The following is a 14,624-nucleotide window of genomic DNA, read 5'->3' on the forward strand; positions in this document are numbered from 1 at the left end:
GGCCTATCCTCCCCGGGCGGGGGCTGCAACCACCTCAGGGGAGACCATACCAGTCACCAGGCGGGCGCCACTCCCAGCAGTCCACTGCACCATCTTGGAATGGAGGTGCTGTGGCCTGAGGTACACTGCGACTTTGGTCGTGACTGTTGTCGTGACCAGGGTTATGCGACCATGTGAGGTGTTTAACGCCGGTCAGCTCCGTCCAGTGGGGCTATGTCGCGGCCAACCTAGCGTGAAGTTAATAGTTGGGTTGCACTCGTAGGCCAGACTGGAAAGATCGTAAGGATCTAGGATATCCAGCGAATTACCCAGTCCGGCTGTTAAATGTAGTTTACACAGGAACAAAAATTATAAAGAAAAAAGTAAAAAATTCTATTTAACTAGGACAAAATGCCAGGACCGCAGATCTCAGCAGAGAGCCAGGTCCTTACTCCTGACTAAGCAGAAAAAGAAGTCCTATAGCAGGAAGTGATGGTATACCCTCTGGAACTGCCCCAGGGGCGTAACCAAAAATGTTTCCGCCTAATCCTACCCCTGAAGAGAGACAGCATTATACCCAATGGTCTGAAGAATTGAAGCTGTGTCTGGCAGTGAACGAGAGAGAAATCAACAATTTACGCCCTTAAAAAGCCTGAAGGCAGTGATTGGTTTTAGGGGTCCTGTACGCAGGTAGACTACCAAAAAGTCTCACTCATGTGGTATCTCCGTACTCAGAAGAAGCAGCAGCGGAATGTATTTTGGGGTGTCATTTTACATATAGCTATGGTATGTTTGAGCAATATATCATTTAAGTGACAACTTTGTGTTTGAAGAAAAAAAAAAATGTTCCCAAAACTTTTGGCAAAATATAAAATATCCCATAAACTCAACATGCCTCTCAGCAAATAGCTTGGAATGTCTACGTTCCAAAATAGGGTTATTTGGGGGGGGGGGGGGGGGTTGTGATGGGTAGTGAGGAAGTAAAATAAACAATTTACGCCCTTGGAAAACCTGAAGGTGGTGATTGGTTTTCAGGGTCCCGTACACAGCTAGACTCCAAAAGAAAAAGTCTCACACATGGTATCCCTGTATTCAGAAGAAGCAGCAGAGTGTATTTGGGCGGGGGGTGTCATTCCACATTTACCCATGGCATGTGTGAGCAATATGTCATAAAATGACAAATTTGTGTAAAAAAAAAAATTGTAATTTTCCCAAAACTTGTGGCAAAATATAAAATATTCCATGGACTCAACATGCCTCTTAGCAAATAGCTTGGTGTGTCTACTTTCCAAAAAGGGATCATTTGGGGGGTGTTTCAACTGTCCTGCCATTTTATGCCCAATATTAGACGCTTATGCTACACATCACCCACATTATTCCTTTTTTTTTTTTTTAAAGCCGAGACCCTACAGAACAAAATAGTGGGTGTCGCAATTTTTTCGTCTCACGGTATTTGCACAGAGATTTTCCAAACGCAATTAAAAAAAAAAAAAAAACTTTTTTTAAATGTAATGCACAAATACACTATATAATGCCCAATTGTTTGGTAAACTATAAAAGATATTATGCCATGTATATAGATGCCAAACATGACATGCTTTAAAATCGCGCACACCTGTGCAGCGGCAACAGACTATGTACATTCTTAAAAGCCTTTACAGGTTACCACTTTAGATTTACAGAGAAAGTCTAGTGCAAGAATTACTGTCCTTGATCTGACGTTCGCAGTGATACCGCACATGCATCCTGCAATTGCCGTTTACATATCACACCAGACCAATGCTTGTGTTCACCTTTATGTGCAAACACTGGGGGACAGGGGTGCTTGATTTTTTTTTTTTTTTTTTTTATTTATTTTGCTTTTTTATTTTATTTTGACACCTTTCCTTTTATTTTATTTTTTATTGTTATCACGGGGAATTTAAATATTCCCTATGATAGCAATAAGTAGTGACAAGTACTCTTTTTAAATAAAATTTGGGTCTATTAGACTAAAGGCCCGTACACACGTACCGATCGTCGGCGAACGATCGGCCATCTTTTTGTCCCCGGGCTGTCGGTGTCTGTTGAAAAGTGCAAAGACAGCACAAGAATTTTGTCCGCCGACTACAGCCGACTGCAGAAGTGATGTCATGTAATGGTTAACTTTCCCTGTGTTTTTTCTTTTCTGAGCATGCCCAGTCTTGCAAATCTGCGGTCTGTCGGCCGAATTCTGTACTGACTGGTGAACAATCGGCCGTTCTGGTGTCGGCATACAAAAATTTTAATGCTTGCATGACAGATTCTTGTCGGCAGAATGTGCGCTGACGGCTGTCGGAGGCATCATACTAACAAGCGTACAATCGGCAGATCGTTCGTCGGCCGACGCTTGTCTGCCGACGATCGGTACGTGTGTACGGGCCTTAACTCTCTCCTCTGCCCTTAAAGAATCTGACCACACTAAAATTGGTGTGATAAGATGCTTTCCCAATGGCGCTGTTCATATCTGGCGAAACCGAAGTCATGAAATGCTTGTAGCTTCTGGTATCTTAGGCCATAGAGATGATTGAAGTCATTATGGACTGCAATCAGCTCTATGGTCAGCTGATGGAACCACCGGCTGCAGTCTGGGGTTACCCAATGCTTGTAAAAGTAGTCTAGCGGTTAATTATCTGCTAGGATTGCTTTTACATGAAAGCAGACCGCTGGCTGTAAAAAAAGATACCAGTAAGTGTGTGGTATGCCCACCATTAGGCCTCCCAGCATCCACCCACTTCTAATGATGGGCATACATGCAATGTTTTTTTTTTTGTTCAGCCCATGCAGATTCCTCTATTTACAACGATCAATGGAGATGAAGAAATTTCTGCCAAGAAGTGTTAAAAAAATATATGGTGAAGTATAGGGGAGATCCCCCCTCTGTGTCCACCACCCCATGCTTCACCATATATGCTTTTTTTTTTTTTTTTTTTTTTTTTAACTGCGGTGGTGAAATCACCTCCTACAGCGCTGCAATCATTGACTTGCGTATATGCTGAGAGCAAACGCTGCTGTCAGAATAAAAAAAAAAAAAAAAAATCAATGCTGCAGTGATCCACTTTCATTCTAATTATTAGGTAATAGCTACTTATCAAATGTCAGCGATCATGCAGCATGGTAGGAAATACCTCCACACAAAAATGGTTAACAAACTTTGATACACATCAGGGGTCCAACAATAAAGGCATAGGTTTCAATGCAGCAGGTTCACTCAACAATGGATGTCATCAGCGAAGGTTGCTGGGATGGAGGAGCTGGACTGGGGTTCAGCTGTGTGTACAGACGATGTACAAGTGAAACCCCCACCCCAGCCTTGTGATCAGTTTGTTAGAAACTAGGAAACAGCCAATGACACAGGCTGCCCTTAAAGTTGCAGGGTGAGTTTTGTTCCTGTGCTCGTCAGTCTTCCACTCCTTCTTTGATCAGCTTAACACACAGGAACTTTGTATCATTTTTCCAAGGACCAAGTGCTGTTTATTTCTGGCAAAACCAAAGTTTTTCAAGCACTTGGTGTTTGGAAAAATGATACAAAGTTCCTGTGTGTTCAGCTGATCAAAGGAGTGGAAGACTGGCAAGCAGAGAAACAAAACTCACCCTGCGTCATTGGCTACTTCCTAGTTTCTAAGAAACTGATCACAAGTCTGGGGTGGGTGTTTCATTTGTACGTCGCCTGTACACACAGCTGAGCCCCAGTCCAGGGAAGCACAGATAGCTTCCAGCTTCTCCAATGAAATCCATAGTCGAGTGAACCTGCTGCATTGAAACATATGCATTTATTGTTGGACCGCTGCTGTGTTCGTTATCGAGTTTTGCGCGGGGCGGATTTCATACCATGCTGCATGACCGCTGACATTTGGTAAGCAGCTGTTACCTTCTTATTAGCATGAAGGTGGATCACTGCGCACCTGGGAGGAACTTTTTTTTTTTTTTAGCACATTCAACTTTGTTTCACTGGCTGTGGATTTTGTTACTGTTTTTATTCATGGGACTTTATTTGCTTTAGTTTTTTTACGCACATTGGTATTTTTTATTTTCACAAATGATTCTTTGTTTCATATTGTGTAAATATACACATTTCACATACCTTTAGAGCCCATTCAGACTAGCACGACACAACTTCGGGGGGGCGACCTGTGAAGTCGCGTGCACCGCGACTTGCAGAGACTTCACATAATGGAAGTCTATGCAAGTCGCTCCGAGGTCGCCCCAAAGTAGTACAGGACCCTTTTTCTAAGTCGGAGCGACTTGTGTCGCTCCTATTAGAACGGGTCCTTTGCTAATCAATGGACCGCGACCGAGCGCGACTTGTCAGGCTGACAAGTCGCGCTAATGTGAATGGGCTCTTATGCATGGTTTACTTCTAGACACCGTATGTCAACTATGTTCTGGATATATGTAATTTTCCAAACAAGATAGTCATCACATGCAATATTTTTTGTATGATCACCAGATAATGCACTAGTACATATTTTTTCAACACATTATATTGCTAGTATTCAGGGATTTCTAATTGTAACTAAAACTAACTAAATTGTAGTTTTTAGTCAGCACACCCATATATTTTTTTCCCCCAAATAAAAATGTTTCAAGTACAGGAAAGGTAGAGTAAGAACAGAAAATTAACTCAATAAAATGACAACATCTTTCGAGACCCTATGGGAAAGTGTGCCCTAGACTGTGCCATTGCTGTACCCTATACTAATACTCTACTAGTGTGTGGTAGCAAAGGAAACAAAAGAAAAAAAAAAAAAAAGCGGGTGTCACACCACCTCTCATACAGCCAGCTCACGGCATCTGGATTGTGAATTTGAGCCACAGCACCTTCTGCATAAAGTAGGGCTGTGGTGATCTCTTCCTGGAATTTTAGGAAGAATCCTGTTTTTCCTGACGCTTTGTATAGCAAATAAGCATTCAGCAGAGCCAATTGAAATAAGTAGACTTTTTTTGTACCAGTGTCTGGCCTTACGGGCAATTAAGTATGGTGCTATCATCTGGTTATTAAAGTCCACCCCTCAAATGTTAAGGTTGTATTCAGGGAGAGAGAGAGGGGCTTCACAACACCACCAGTCACCGTTGCAATTTGAACTGTCATATCTGCGTGAATTGAGGACAAAACAAAAAAAAAAAAAAACAGTGTGTGTCTCTGCACTTCACTGCAAGCAATTTATTACTCTTCAAGCAGGCTCTCTCCCCCTGTCTAAGTCGGGAATCTACAAGCCGTTTGGGGAAGCTCCGGCGATTCGGTTGCACAGTGCCACATGCGCCAATACCAAAATCAAAAAGGTGACTAAAAAGTGGCACTTGTGTAATAATTGCTCACGTCTAAATGGTACCCCTTTCCAAATAAGGGTGACACCAAGTCCCAAACAATCTTGCCACTGCTCCCCATGTAGTCTGGGCACATTGCTATCTTTTCCCTCGTAAATCCAGAATTTACATGTATAGCCTGTTGCCCTGTCACAGAGCTTATACATCTTGACCCTTTATCTAGCACGCTTGCTGGGGAGAAAAACAGTTTGAAAGGAAGGTTTAATCAGGGACTCATCAATGCAGACAGCTTGTTGGGGTGTATACAAGGCTGCAAACTTCTGGTTGAAATGATTTACGAGGGGCCAAATTTTGTGGAGCCGATCATATACAGGGTCACCCCAAGGAGGACAGAGTTCAGTGTCACTGAAGTGCATGAACTGCAAGATTTGCTCATATCTAGTCCTGGCCATGGCAGCAGAGAACATGGGCATATGGTGAATTGGGTCAGTGGACCAATATGACCGCAACTCATGCTTTTTAGTAATGCCCCTGACAAGGGATAGGCCCAGAAAAGTTTTAAATTCGGAACCCACGATACATTTCCATGCAAATTCTCTGGCAAAGGTCAAATTTGGATTTGCGGCAATGACTTGGTCCACAATAGATCTGTAAAGATCTTCCGTGAAAAAACAAAATGCTCATAAAAATAAAGGGAAGTAAAATTGACTGATTGCACCTGAATTCCAGGTTGGCCAGTGAATGTGGGGGAGAAGTACAGGTGCTGCAGAAGTGTGGGCTCCCAATCAGGAAGGACACTATTGGCTCTACAGGCCTGTCTTCAAATTATTGATGGCTGTGGGACACTACATGTGCTAGCCACCACACCAGCTTGAACTGCACTTATGGGACTCGCCCCGTCACCAACTGTTACTGCAGAGCTGGTTTGACTACACCCAGGATGTACTAGGCTGCTGGTGCTTGGCAGTTCACCAGAAGGTTGAGCGGCACTAGTACCAATACTGCTGCATATGAGAACCCTGCACTTGTTGCACCTCAGCAACAGAATGGGGTTGGGTACGCCTGATCTTAGCAGGGACCACAATTCCGTCGTCAGAGCTATCTGTCAGGGTGCCACTGCTCTCTACAGGTTCGAATACTGAGCCTGATTCTGACAGTGAGGCTTCTCCATCGCTCTCATTTGTCATGCTCAGCATCATGTAGGCCTCTTCACTAGTGTACCTCTGTTTGGACATATTGGCCAATAACTTTATAGGTACCTAGTGGGACTCACAGGTTAAAAAAAAAAAAAGGACCTGGTTGTCAAAGACTGTTACCACTACCAAAATGTAACTGCTAGTGCTAGTAGAGATTTGGCCTGACACTGCTAACGCTGCAGTTTTATTGGGCTGTTTTGGAAGTGACTGTAATCTGCTGATTCTGCACTTTTGTGTGTGTGGTGGGAGGGGGAGCAGAGTGGCTAAACGCAGGCGTCAGGGCTGATCCTGCTAACGCTGCGTTTTGGGAACACTAAACTATCAGGTACGCTAGTATAGTTTTGATCAAAGATATTGATCTGTTCAGACACTATACCAGTAATGGAGGTGTTTAGTGTGTCACTGGCAATCAAAGGGTTAAAAAGTATTACTAAATATGTGGCGGGCAATCTGACGCTGTCCTGAATTGACACTGATGTCACCTGTGACACTAATACAGTGATCAGAAAAAAGATCTGTACATTACAATAGTGACAGTTGCAGGGCAATGAAGGAGTTAACTTGGAGTCATCAGGGGGTTAAATCTTTATTAGCTATATGGCGGATCCCCTAAACCTTTCTGGGACTGCCTCTAACTACCACTAAATGCCTCTCAAACTAACTGGTCACAAGGGACACTAATACAGTGATCAGTAAATTGTCTAAGTTGTATATAGTTACACTGTGACAGGAAGTGAAAAGGTTAAATGTGTGCCTCTGTGTACTGGTGTCAGTGTAGTGCTTCTGTACTCACAGTTAATGTCATCTCCTCTCATGCTGGAACTGAAAAGGACTTCAGGAGAGGAGATTACATAGGCACAGGACGTTCTGCCATTGGTCAGAACTAATCAACAGGTCCAGGCCAAAACTCATTGGCCTGGACCCGATGACTGATCGTTCTGAACCGAAACAGAACATCGTGGGAACAGAGGGTACGGCGATTCACGCAGCCGGGCCAGCTTTCTGCAGTATATCTGCAGCGGGCTATCAGCAAATGGTTAATCTGGGTTAGCCAGTACTTCAGATAACAGGCAACCACCGTCATAGCCATGGTGGGTTTAAGATTCCCCAACGAGGAACCCGAGGTCTTTTTTTTTTCTTTTCAGGGAGAGAATCCATCCTGTTATCCATGAGCTCAGAAAGAGAGCCCATATCCTCAAAGGCTAGGTCTGTCTGCCCCGAGACCTGAGAGAAGGCTGCATCCTATTTCGGTGAGGTTTTCCACACTGACAAGCATTCCTCAGAAAAGGGAGACCTCAGTTTCAGGTCATTAGAAAAGAAAGGCCCTCCCTCAGTGAAAGATTGTATTAATATACCTTATGATATTTCAGATATATATTTCAGTTTATGCTCATTCTACGATAGACTGTGGCCCCCTTGCATTTTACATAGTAACGAGCTAAGACGGACAACCATTCATCCACCTTGGTCAGCAGACAGTTATGTTTTGCATTTAGACGACATGTTAAAACCACCTGTCCATTCATTCATTCAAACACTTGTCAGTTGGATACTTAGCATTTAGATTACAAGACATGTTGCATAAACAATTGCTTACATTAACACATGACAACTGAATGAAGCCGGGGCGACTGTCACAGGACACAAATTATTATACGGGAACACCTCACATTGACACAAATGCATGGCAAAGCAAAGGCCCTTTTATGTACTATTCTGTCTGATATGTGCTATTGACTGATGAATTGTAAACCAGTTGAAGCAGTTTTTTTTCCCCGCTCAAACATGCTTTAAATATGAGCTTCACTTGCAATAAAATTAGTTGTGACTGCACTACGTTTGAGTGCTCTGTGTAGTCATAACTCCCAGCCGGACGGGGGTGAATTCACTATCTAGAAAAGGGGGGTTAGCAACTGAAGGGCTGTAATATCATCGTGATTGCCTCCTGACAAGATTTGAGTTAACACTCAGGATCCTACTATTCCTTTTGACTGCTTCCACCAGGACTTAATGTACCTGAAAGACCCTCTGTTTGCCCTAGGCCCTGGTACATTTGATCATAAAGAAAAAGACTTCTCCTCTTGGATTTCCAAAGTGGTGTGGATAGCTCCCAAAAGATCCTCCACCTCTCCCAGGGTTAATTTTTAACTAGAAGCCCCAGTGGATTCACCATCCACCCCTTCTCCCTCTGACTCCCCCCTAAAGGTGCACCATCACGCTCTTCACCCTCTTCGTGCCCCCCCCCCCCGGTGTTCCTAGTGGAGGGTACCGCCCATGGGGGGGTGGAGCAATCTCCTGCTGTGCTGGCTGAGGGGGGGGGGTAGCATCTGGGGTGACACCAAGCAGCCCAATAGGTAATCCGGGCTCCCTACGCAGGCCCCAACTGCGCATTGGAGAGACCTTAGCCTCCCCTGACAGGAGACACAGCCTCAGCCACCAGAGGCTGTTTCAGCCCTGGATCCGGGCTCCCCACCAGAAGAAACCCCAGAACTGAAGGGGGTTTAAATGTACATGGTTGAGGCAGTGTTACCCGAGAAGGGAAGAGCCAAGGTTTCGCAGAGGTGGCTGTCCTAAAAGATGAGGGGGGAACATTTTGCATTGATACATGCCTCCACAGGGCAGTACCTGGACCCCCATAGCCCTTTTACGGCCAATTATTTGCATACAAGCCTTTAAACAGGGCGCTTTTGATTTCTCATGTTCGGCTCCCATATACTTCGATAAGAGTTTGCGGTTCAGGGCAGAACTTTTCCCGTTTGGGAGTTCTGCTGCAAACTGAACAGTACAGGGGGGTGTGTTTGGGCCATTTCTACTGGAGATCTGGAATGTAGCTCAACACAGATTACATCATAGTGTCCAGCCATCTAGAATTCCCACAGCACTGTACTCAAACCAGCAGCCCTCTTGTTTCCTGAACAGCGCTGTTAGAGTATGTTGCAAGGGTGTTGGCCCAAAGCACTGTATTCAGCCACAGCCTGGATCTCCAGTGTGCTGCAACCGCAGGGTATTCTGCCCATGTTCTGGCTGAATTGTTTAAAACTTTTGCTTCTGCTGGAATCCAAGTTGAATGACAATTTTAAAATAAAATTGTGTTTGCCCTTTAATTATCAAGAGGTTGAAGCAATACTAATGGGTTTTCTCATTTCTTAATATGAGGTGGTGTAAATACCAAGATAAGGAAATATTCTGGATTCCTAGTCAGTTCTTCTACAGGCTTAGAAATGTCATTTAGGCAATAGTATATCTAGCAGTTCTAGCCAAGTAGGGGTCAGTACATAACTAGCAGTAAGCATAGTGGAAGCTGTGCACATTTTCTAGCGTGCAGACATTACAAGGAGGAAATGTGAATGGACTCCAACTTTTTATTCAAGGAAATATCAATGGGAAATATATGGGGTTAGTTAAAAAAAAATATTTTCCCAAGTTTTTCAAAGAAAAGGTAAGACACACAAGGCTGCCAGAAAGTTGTGGGGCCTCCTGGACCTTGAGAACCATTGTAATAATATTTAGTTATTCTACAACTGCCAGCAATACAGATTTGTCTTTCTGTGCCCATTTTGAGATATAAAATGCCACATATAATTCATTGTGTGGTGCAATCTGCTATAATAAAAAAAAAAGCCACAACCATACAACAGGAAAGAAAATTACCCCAGTTTATTGATGCATTTCAATTGCTAAACATTTGCCATATGGATTTAGAAAATACATAAAGTACAAGCTACTTTGTAAAACCAAAGACAAACATTGAATCCAATGATAAACTATGTTTTCACAATGGACCCTTATCCCATATAGTTAGTAATAAATTTTAAATATCTATTCTTTGTTTTCTTAAAACTGATTTTACATAACCCTCAGAACACCGGCAACACAAACAGATTGATAAAATTCCAAGGAACTACATTTATAGCCACTTGGGGGGGATATATAAAAAATGAAAGAAAAAAATAAAGCACATCAACATAAAATAGGAATTGTTAGGTTTCAACACAGCAAATAGCATATTGAATACATTTAATAAAATGAAATAACATTGCAATATCAATGATTAAAAGCAAAAAAACACTAACATTACATATAATGCACTGCTACATGTAGTGATCAACATTAAGCCAGAAACAGCCAAAAAAAAAATTAAAAATTAGGTCACTCATAGTAGTAAGTTATGTATTACATGAGATTGTTATATTGGGTTTAGGGAAAATGTGTGTGTATATATACACATACATATATACCGGTAAAAAGATGAAGACAATTACAAATGTATTTTCCATACTCCATCCCTTTTCATAATTAGTTTCAGTGCCAGGCTTTAAATGGTACACAAATTCTAGTTCACACAATTTAATTTAGTTTTGGGATTATCAGTGTTTACTTGAAGAAAAAGCAAAAAAATATGAAAGACGTGGAAAAAAAATAATTTCATACAATAAAGGAAAAGCAAAGAAAAAAAAAAACATTTCTTTTAACAGGACACTTAACTCACAAAATAAATGCCATTTTTTAAAAAATTTAAACAAAGGGAAATGGAACATTTTGGGTTGCAAGCTAAATAAATTGATTTATAGGCCTAAGGAATGGCATAAAAACCCAAAAACAACATATACATACCATATATGAACAAGATTACAAAAACTTGCATAATTCATACAAGAAAAAACTAAAAACTAATCTATGGTTTTAAAAGTTCAAAAAGAATATGAAATCCAAACATTAAAAGATTATATACAGCTTTGTTAGCCAGTCTTTAAAGTTAAAAGCCCCCCAAATTGATATTCCGTATTGGGTTCATCACTTGGCTGCATACACCAATCCCATATCACTGCAATTCAGGGAACAGCTTCAAGCCAACCACTGGAGGGGGGAGGGGAAAAAAAAAATAAAAAAAGCAGCCAACTGGTGTTTTAGCCCAAGCAAGCAAGGTAATACTGAACTATCAGTGTTGGGTAAATGAATCCTTTAAAGCCAAGGTATACAGTCCTTTTCACTTAAGTTACATCTAGAAGGATATCACAGACACCGGCTGTGTTTGACCTCCGTACACATAGCATAAGCCACTGCGCGCACAGTAATACAATAAAAAAAAATACTGAGCTTTGTTTAGACTCGTCACATGGTAGAGGGCCTGTTTGGCGGTGTGATACTTACTTGCTAACAAATCATTTTCCCTGAATTTTATAGCTTCAGAGAACTGCAGGTGCTGGTAAACGACTGGGTAGGAAAAAAAGAAGCTCTTTGGGGAGAATATAATCTGGTAGGATACCAACATGTTCAGCGTAATCTGTATTCTACAACAGGGAATCCAGTGTGATGAGCACATGTGCCTATAAAATTTAACCAAGGTTGCCTTTTCTTAAATATTGAAAATATGTATGAATTTGAACTTCCAGAAACAGGTAAAACATTGAAAGACTTGGCAAGACTTCTGGATGTGTATACATTGCACTCCATGGTAACGGCAATCTTATGAAATAGAATATTAAATGACAGTATAACTGCAGGTGGGATATTAATGAATTTAAAGGGGTTTTCCAAAGTGAGCTTTAGTTTGTTATCCCTCTGTCGTAACACACAAGATCCCAACACAAGCACAGTTTCCTTATAAACTGCAGATAACCATTTAGATGGGTCTAAATATTTTCACCCACAAGATGCTCAAAGTGAAGTCTGAAACTGTTAACAGTCTCCACGTTTCTATTTGAGGGGACTACAGCAGGAATCCACTTATTACTTAGTGAAAAACACCATAAAAAGCAAAAATGCACAATAGCTTGATTTGCCTAGCCTAAGAAAATCAACACATTTCGTATGCGATCATGTAAAAACCGGTACCCTAATATGGCAACATTATACCAGCCATAAAAACACAATTACTACACAAAGCTCTCTTTGGTATAAACATCCTGAAACTAACTTGAATGGATTCTCACAAGGGATGTCAATCTCAGGGTCTGGTTCTAGTAGGGAAATCATTGCCGATATGAAGATGGAGCATTGTGAAAACGACATTAAGTCTTGAAAAATTTGCAATGCCTATCTACAACACTTAACAGTTTGTGTGCCTGTGTTAGAAAGCAGGAAAGAAGCAGCGACTGGTAAACTTACTCTAAAGCATAACTTACATAACTTTTACTACTAGAGGGAAGAGAAGGGAGGGGAGGGGGGGTGTCAGCTCGGATCATAACGACTTTCTAGCTTCACTTAACTCTGCTCCAAGGTTTTAAGAATTGCTTCTTCTATTTAAAAGGGGCTTGCCAGCCCTATAATAAGGCAAGCTTACTGTAAACTAATCACTACGTTGGCATTTAAGGCACTACATTAAGTGAACATACATGAAACAAGTATTCACCATACATACCTGTGCAAAACAACTCAGTTATTTACTCACCACTATGTGAGTACATTTCAGACAATTTCATATATATATTTATATATATATTTATTCATCAGTGCTACAGTGATAAAACTAACTGTTCACATACATTCCCACAATTTATTTTGGTTAAAAAAAAAAACCCCAGGAGGAAAAAAAAAAAAAAATCTATATATAAAAACCTAGCCGCTACCCACCCCCCTCTGCAAAAACTAACAGACACAAAGTACACATAGGTTCAAGTATCATTACTAACAGTTTGGACACAAAATTTTATGTACAGATGCACTTGGGGGTGACACCACTCTGCCGCGCCGAGGAAAGCAGTTTTTCTTCTTAAACGGTACATCTTTTCATTGTGTAAAATATGAAAACACCACAGATACAAAACTTCAAAAATAGTTTGAAATTCTGTATGAAACTTGAGTTTTTTTTCCCAATAATTCCAGCTTGGAGAAGGCTGAAATAAGAGCGTGACAAAAGCATGCTGAAGCAAGCAGGAGTGACTTTACAAAGAATGATTTCTGTGACCACAGAACGGAAGAGCTCCTATGCATGCAAGTAGTCTTAGTCCATCTGAATGACTATCTGAAGTCACAGTGTGCTCCTGTGTATTAAACTTAGTTTTGTATACTTTGCTGTGTCCACAACTATTCACTAGATTAATACAAAGATCTCAGGACAAATCTCCAGAATGCAGGCAAGGAATGTATTTACTGCAAAAACAATCAACATGATAAAATACAAATAATTCTCCAGACATTTAAAGAAGGTAATAACTGCTTAATTTTTAATTTCACTCCGTTTGTACTTGCCCTAATTAAAGAAAGGTGGTAACCTTAAAATGCATGGTACAGATATTTAGCTTTGTCATATTATACGAGGCTTCTAAACCTGGTATGAAAATATGACCTTGTGCAAGCTTTTGATGCTGATTACTGTTCTATGTAACCAGTTATTTTAGGCTAAAAGGTTTGCCTGCAGTGGCTAACTGGAATTCTATTATTGTATCCTCTTTGTGTAAGACATCTTCACTTCTGATAAGCCTAAACATTTTACAGTCATACTAGTGAATGCTATTAAATGTTAGCGCAGCAACTCTTAGGGCTTGTTCACACTTGACTAAATTTCTAACGCTTAACAAACGCTCCTATAGCGTTAGACTGATGTTTTACAAGCGTTAATGACAAATTAAAAATGCTCCCCAAACGCCCTATGGGCAGTTTTGAATCGTTTGGCTGTTAAGACGTGTTAAAAAACGCTCCACAAATGTCTATTCCATTACAGTAATTAAACTGATCTTAACGCCCCGCAACTGCTTGCCAGAGCGTTTGCAAAGTGTTACTATAGACTTGATTGGGATGTGTTGAAAGGCTTCAAACTCCTCCTGAATTGACAAGAGGCTTAAATTCTGAAGCGACGCTAACGCTTCATGTTTTTAGTGTTAGCAGCAATGTGTCCTGTCCATTGCATCATTTGCATAGACGTAACGGGAGTTTTTAACGCCTCAAATGCCTGCTTTTAGTGCCAGTGGGAACTTAGCCTTACAGTTCGACTAATAATCATTACGTGCCGTAACCCATAACCGCTAAATTTCTGCTCCATGACTCTGCTGTAAACTTAAGCCTGGTACACACAATGAGATCAGACAAATGATCGTCTGTTCTTTGCATGCTAGTCTCTATTACGAAAATTAAGCGGTTACTAAAATGATGAAAATTATTCAACAGAATAAAAATTAAGTGATGTAATGCATTGTATTTTTGGACAAATCCTGTACTGATTAA

The sequence above is a fragment of the Pelophylax lessonae genome (genome assembly GCF_965119305.1).
Source record: "Pelophylax lessonae genome assembly, chromosome: 2".
Taxonomy (NCBI): domain Eukaryota; kingdom Metazoa; phylum Chordata; class Amphibia; order Anura; family Ranidae; genus Pelophylax; species Pelophylax lessonae.